We start from the raw sequence: 7,658 nt of genomic DNA on the forward strand, positions 1-7,658 counted from the left end.
TTTGTGTAGACAGTATATAATTGAATTATGTTTTTTTATACATTCTGGCAATCACTTCCTTTTGTTGGAAAGTTTAATCCAATTACATTCAAGTAATTACTGCTAAGAAAGAACTTACTCTTGCCATTTTGCTATTTGTTTTCTATATTTCTAATATTTTTTATTTTTTACTTCTTCCATTACTGCTTTCGTGTTAATTGATATTTTTAGTGTTCCCTTTGATTCTCTTCCATTTTCGTATTAATTATCTTAGTAATTATCCTGGCATTACAATTAACAACTAAGTTTATAATAATTTAGTTTGAGTAATGCCAAAGTATCTTCAATAGTACAGAAACTGCTCTCCTGTATAGCTACTTCCCTCCCACTTTATGTCATTATTGTCACAAATCGTTACACATTTTGTACTCAATATATGTTTATAATTATGGTTTTACACATTGCATTTAAAGTCATACAGGAGAAATAGAAATTACGGACTAAAAATAAATTTAAAAAATCCTGCTTTTATATTTATCTATGCAGTTAAGTTACTTCTCCTCTCTTTAACTCTCCTATTCTTCTGGAACTCCCATTTTGCATATGTTGGCACACTTGATGGCATCCAACATGTCTCTCGGGCTCTTTTCAGTTTTTCTTCATTCCTCCTTTATGCTCTTCAGACAGGATTATTTCAATTAATTCATCCTTAAATTCAGTGATACTTTTCCCTATTAAAATCATTGTTGAATTCCTTTAGTGCATTTCTCATTTTAGTTATTGTGCTTTTCAGTTTCAGAAATACTAGCTGGTTCCTTTAAAAATTTTCTGCCTCTTTATTGATACTGTATTTAACGAAAATTCATTCTCCTAGTTTCCTTTCATTACATTTCCTATATTCCTTTAGCTCTTTAAAATATTTAAGATATTTAAAATATTTGTTGTTGGAGGGGCTGGTCCGGTGGCACAAGCGGTTAAGTGTGCGTGCTCTGCTGCGGCAGCCCAGGGTTCAACGGTTCAGATCCCGGGGGCTCACTGACACACTGCTTGTCAAGCCACACTGTGGCGGCATCCCATATAAAGTGGAGGAAGATGGGCATGGATGTTAGCCCAGGGCCAGTCTTCCTCAGCAAAAAGAGGAGGATTGGCAGATGTTAGCTCAGGGCTGATCTTCCTCACAAAAATAAATAAATAAATAAAAACAGTCAAAAAATATTATAAAAAAATAAAAAAATAAAATGTTTGTTGTGTAATAATAATATCTATGCTTACTCAGAGAAATTTCCTAATTCCTTTTTTTCCCTATGAGTGGTATGTAGTTTGTTGTTTCCTTGTATGTCTCTTCATTTTTGTTGAAAACTGGACATTTGAGTATTATAGGTTTAAAACTATGAAAATCAGATTCTCCCCTCTTCCCAAGATTTTTTTCTTGTTGCTTGCTGTGGGTTGTAGTTGTTTGTTTAGTTATTTTCTAAAATATCTTTAAAGACTTCATTCTTTGTCAGCTGTGGTATCTGATGTTCCTGCAATTTTACTTGTGGTCAGGTAGTAGTTTGGCAAAGATTTCCTTAAACACTACACTTAGGTCATCTTTTCTTAATTCAGCACTCACTTATAAACCTTTGACTATTTTCCAGAGTTCTAACAAAGTCGATTCTGAGAACTTTTGTTGATTTTTCAGTGTTTTTATAGAGGAACGGACCTTTGAAATACACTAATCTCTGTTTTTCCTGCGTCTCTCTTATAAGAACACTGATTATTACATTTAGGGCCCACCAAATAAGCCGGGTAAATCTCCCATATTAATAACCTTAACGAATTACAATTGCAAAACCATTGGTAATATTTACAGATTCCAGGGATTAGGACCTGGTATGTTTGGGGACCATCATTCAGCCCCCTACAGAGTTGTGTCTCACTAATCCAACAACACATCTATCACACAGGTGTCTGGTGAATGGACAGCCCCCTCTATGTGGTCGCTCAAGGCTGATGAAGGGTTAACCATCTATAGCTGTACCTGCTTGAACATGAGGCTTCCTCAATCACTGTATCAGGAGAAAGTTAACAAGAGACTAATATGTATGCTTCGACTCACCTAAAAATGACATATATCAGTTTGTTCTACAGTCCATTGTCTAAAATTAATACATGTCTCAGCCTACCTTTAATGGGCAGAAACCTGTGGAGAAGCAGAGGAAATGTTTGAACATCACAATTTTTGTGACTCATGGTGAATCAATGTTTATAAATAATGAGATATTAATATTTACCCTTACAGAACATGTGATATGTGCTAGAAATTGTTCTCTGCTTTGTATGTATGTAATCTGATAATATTATTGACAATCCTATGAGGATGACCAGATATTATTATCTCCTTCCTTACAGATGAGAAGCTGAGGTTTTATGAGGATAAATTATTTACTTATTTTGAGGCCAAGCCACTTTAGTATACAAAACAAACCTGTAACCCCCACACATGTCTGCATTGAGAAAGGTGTAATAATTCTGTTTGAGAATATGGGCTCTGAGGAGACTGTGTAGAGGAAAGAATGAATCTATCTCCTTTTTTGGGAAAGAAAAAAAACACTTCTAGGCCCTAACCGTTGTTGTAAGGCAAGTGGAATGAAGAAAAAGATTTTCCTAAAGAGACATATTGGGACATCTTTGAGAAAGAGCAGAAATGAAAATAAAATAAAAATAAATTAAATTAAAAAAAATAAAGTACCAAGTGCTGAAAAAATGTGAAGATATTAGAATGTGTTTACTGTTAGGAATGCAAAATGGTGGAGCCACTTTCAGAAACAGTTGGGAAATTTCTATTCAATTAAGTATATTTACCAAATGACCAAGCAATCCAACTGCTAGACATTTAATCAAATGAAATAAAAACGTATTTCACACAAAAAGTTTAGCCAGTGTTTAGATCACCTTTATTTATAATCACTAAACAATGGAAACAACACTAAAGGTCCTCAGCTGAGGAAAGAGACAATCAATATATAAAGTTCATATTACAGAATACTACTCTGCAATTTGAAAATTCTACTATAGATACAGGTAACAACATGGATGGACCTCAGTTGAATTATGCTAAGTGAAAGACACCAGAATCAAAGACTACATATTCTAGGCTTCTAGATAAGGACATTCTTGAAAAGGCAAAATTTATGGAAAAAACAGGTTAGTGGTTATGAAGGCCAGTGGGTCAGAGGGAAGGTTGACTACAAACTTGAGAAATTTATTATGGGTGACTGTGGTAGTGGTTACAGGACTATACATACAAATTAATGATCAAATTATTAGAACTATGTAATAAAAAGTGTGTGTATTACTGTTTCTTACATATTGATTAAAAATAAAAATAATATGAAATAACTATACAAAAACATATGTGCATAATCAAAATATCCAACTTGGTCCCCACAGGCAGTTTAATTACTTCTTCCCTAGGAAAGTCGGATGAGAAGCTGTAGATGTTTTCATAGGGGTCCTCTCCTGAGAGCTCTATGTCTCTATAAATCACTCTGGGTTCCCATGCATTAGCTTCTGAAATCCAACATGACTCCAAGTGACTTTATTTTAGAGGTATGAGATTTTGGTCCTAGTCTTTTTTATCATCATGTATTCATCTGAAGGTTGATAGTAGTTTGCACACGCAGGTCTTCTCTTGACCTTAAGATTTCCTATGAGCCTGCAGCCATGGCCAAGGAAACATTCCAAAGTAGAAATTATATTGAATTACTTTAAAATGATAACCCCTCAGCTCGTCAAGTTATTTTATAGGCATTTCCTTCTTTTCTATTTACAGATACACTTCTGTGGATTATGTGGGAGAGGTAATTTTATTATGTTCATTTTACAAATAACGAGGTAAGTTACCCCTCCAGGCACAGAAAGAATGCAGGGCAGATGTAGGACTTGAACCCATGTTAATGTTCTTTCCTCCATCGTTCTCTGCCTTAGAGACCTGAGAACATTTTATCACTATTTAAGAGAGCTTCTCTAACAGTATTTATACGATAGTCCATGGTTGAATTTCTTATTTCAAATACACTATTCAAGATTGACTATTGCTTGTTTTCAAGTAACAAGTTAAGCTTCCATGTTCAATATACACTTTTAGTGAAAACTGTAATCCATGCAAAAGAAGTGGAGTAGCAACACCTAGTGTGATTTATTGAGCACGGAAGTAGATGTTTTGAATACTTTCCTTACAAAACTGAACTGAAGTTGGGGAGTAAACATCAAAACTTCCATTGGTAGAAAGTTAGATGATACTTATGAAACATCATTATCCTGCTCCTACAAAAAGATTAATAAAAAATAGTATAATTAGGTGGTAATTTTATCTTGTTCACTGTATGTTAGCCTCTTATTGGAGGTAAAGAAAAAAACAAACAGGAGAGTGAAATCATCTTTTTTTAAATTGCAAAAGGAGCCAAAGTGAGATAGCAAGATCCAAACTGCATTTTAACCTTTTCTCCAGAATTTCATCCTTATGATTTCTACCATATCTACACATGTCAACATTGATGTGGTTAAGAGTACAGGCTTCTGATTAGGGTTAAATGGGTTTAAATCCTCATACTTGTGTGTAATTGTAGAGTATTACATAACTTCACAAATCCTTAATTCTTTAATGGTAAAATAAGAATAAGTATACTACCTACCTTACATACACACATTTTTATGTATAAAATATTTAGCATTGGTTGTATCACACAGTATATGCTAAAAGTGGTTATGTGTGTTGAAGTGGGCTAACACAAAACCTTCATGGGCTAATACTGTAAAGTGCAGTTACCAGAGGTTTAGGAGGAAGAGGGCAGGAAATAATAGTCAGCATTGGATGGCTGCCCTTACAAAGGATTCAGATTCAAATAAAAAGAATTAAAATACTATTTCTATGTAAGAACAGATTCATATAAAATATTTAACAACACGGAGTTTATCACAAAACCAGATCTGAATGTTAAAGGCAAGCCATAGACTATGAACTTTCACCCTCCATCTCTGTGATTCAAATATGGGATGACAGTAATGAAGAAAAAGAATGAGTTTAACAGAAGGAGACTGTTTCAATGCAATTTAAAGGATAAATTTCAAGGAAGAAATTAGGAAAAAAACAGCTACATGGAAGTGCTAAAGCAGCCAACTGTATGAATGGAGCAAGGACAGAGTGAAACATCCTGGAGAGCACAGAAAATACCGTGGGCCTATGGTGTGAGTAAAGGGAACTTGGAGAAGGAGGCTACAAGATTTCAAAATTCACTCACGCCTCAAGCCCTGCATGTTGCCACCCACCTTTTCCAAACCAAATGGAAACCATCATTCCATCCTAAAAATAATGTTACAGCTAACATTAATCAGTTTATGCTAAACACCCAACATTTTACTCATTGGTTTTTTAATGCATTATCTCATTTAATTCTTATAGTAATACTTTGAGTTAGACCTCAGTACTATCTTCATTTTGTAAATGGAGAAAATAAGGATCAGGGAAGTTAGGTTAGGATTAATGACTCCTACGTAGTGAATGGTAGGGCTGAAGTGCACCTCATCCCAGAACAGAAGCTCTGTATGCGATGCTGTGTTTTCTCTTCAGAATTGCCTCTGCTGTTTATACGTGCCCCTACCACTCCAGTTATACCAGCACAAACACTATGCATTTAAGTCTCAGTTGCTTCACTGTGAAACCCTAAACACTGTGTTTGGACCAATGGAGACAACGAGTAATTGTAAGTTGAGTTAATTTTGTTCAATTTAAATCAACTAATACCATTTTATTTAGGAACCACTCTACTAGTATCCAAAGCTTGGCTTGCTATTAATACTTATGTAAACGTGAATAAATTACTCAATATTTTGTGCCTCACACAACTTTAAATGAAAGTAACAGCTGATGAATCTCATAATTCGGTTAAGAGGAATCAATGGATATACATGTATAGTGTCGAGAGCAGTCCTGGCATATGAGCAACACAGTACGGTAAGATTTTACTAGGCTAGGAAAACTGGATATAGCATCTCAGACATGTCATCTTGGACAAGTCATTCAATTTTCCAAATCTCAGTTTATGAACCTAAAAAATTTTAAAACTCAGGAGATTATCCATAAAGAACCTTTCAATTCAACAGTTTTTAACTCTACAGAAAATTAATGTACTAAATTTTCTGGTTAAGCTCATGCTTTAGATATAGAGAACCTTGAGATATATACTATTGCTGTAATGAAATATGCACACAGTATATAAATGTTTCGATTTAACTGTAATCTCTATTCCACTTAACACTTTTGTCTTTTATTTCACTTTGCTACAGGACATCTCATGATTCTCAAATAATGTCGATGGACAACAGGACAGAAGTGACACAGTTCATCCTTCTAGGACTAACCAATGCCCCAGAACTGCAGGTCCCCCTCTTTATAATGTTCACTCTCATTTATCTCACCAATATGGTTGGAAATCTGGGTATGATCCTGTTGATTCTCATGGACTCTCATCTACACACTTCCATGTATTATTTTCTCTGTAACCTGTCTCTGGTAGACTTGTGTTACTCCTCAGCTGTCACTCCCACAGTCATGGCTGGGTTTATTACAGTAGACCAGGTCATCTCCTACAATGCAAGTGCTGCTCAGATGTTCTCTTTTGCAGCCTTTGCCACTATGGAAAATTTTTTCTTGGCAGCAATGGCCTATGATCGCTACGCAGCAGTGTGCAAACCCCTACATTACACTACCACTATGAAGATAAGTGTGTGTGCATGTCTGATCATAGGCTGCTATGTCTGTGGTTTCCTGAATGCCTCCATCCATGTGGGGAACACATTCCATCTCTCTTTCTGTACGTCCAATGTGGTCCATCACTTTTTCTGTGATATTCCAGCAGTCATGGTTCTGTCTTGCTCTGATAGGCACGTGAGTGAGCTGGTTCTTGTTTATGTAGCTAGCTTCAATGTCATTTTTGCTGTCCTAGTTATCTTGATATCCTACCTATTCATATTTATCACCATCCTAAAGATGCACTCATCTGCAGGATACCAGAAGGCTTTATCCACCTGTGCCTCCCACCTCACTGCAGTCTCCATCTTCTATGTGACAGTCATCATCATGTACTTACAGCCCAGCTCCCGTCATTCCATGGACACAGACAAAACAGCATCTGTGTTCTATACTATGATCATCCCCATGCTCAACCCTGTGGTCTATAGCCTGAGGAAAAGGAGGTCAAGAGGGCATTGAAGAAGGTTCTTTTGGAGGTAAAATTGTCTCTAGGTTTAGGATTTTAATGTTGTAGGATTCACGCTAACCTAGTTTAATATCGCTCAGATCTTCTCCATGAACTGAATCACATATTAAGGCCCACACTGAACTTGAGTTCCTAAAGAGATAGCCTTCCCTCTTCAAAAGTTTTTTTTATCTAGAAAAAAAGAAATACTATGTCCAGAAATATAATACCTGAATGATAATGGCTAAGGAGAATAGTATGATATCTTGTGTGCTGCTTGTCAAAAACCTTATTAAGAATATTTGACTCATTCACTCATTCTACATGCATTTCCTCTGCCACATGCCACTATAAATATGTATGTAAAACGGGGTCAAAAACAAGCCCATGAGCAGAAAGAAGTGCATGCCTGTGCGTCATGTGGGTGCTTATATACGGGAG

At 35.7% G+C, this 7,658-nt stretch overlaps 1 pseudogene; it reads left to right on the plus strand.

Annotated features, from left to right (window-relative positions):
- The first annotated feature begins 6,328 nt into the window (after positions 1 to 6,328).
- On the plus strand, positions 6,329 to 7,278 carry LOC106799986 (olfactory receptor 5B3-like; annotated as a pseudogene).
- The last annotated feature ends 380 nt before the right edge of the window (positions 7,279 to 7,658 follow it).

The sequence above is a fragment of the Ceratotherium simum genome, chromosome 34 (assembly GCF_057802395.1).
Source record: "Ceratotherium simum simum isolate JZ-2026a chromosome 34, ASM5780239v1, whole genome shotgun sequence".
Taxonomy (NCBI): domain Eukaryota; kingdom Metazoa; phylum Chordata; class Mammalia; order Perissodactyla; family Rhinocerotidae; genus Ceratotherium; species Ceratotherium simum.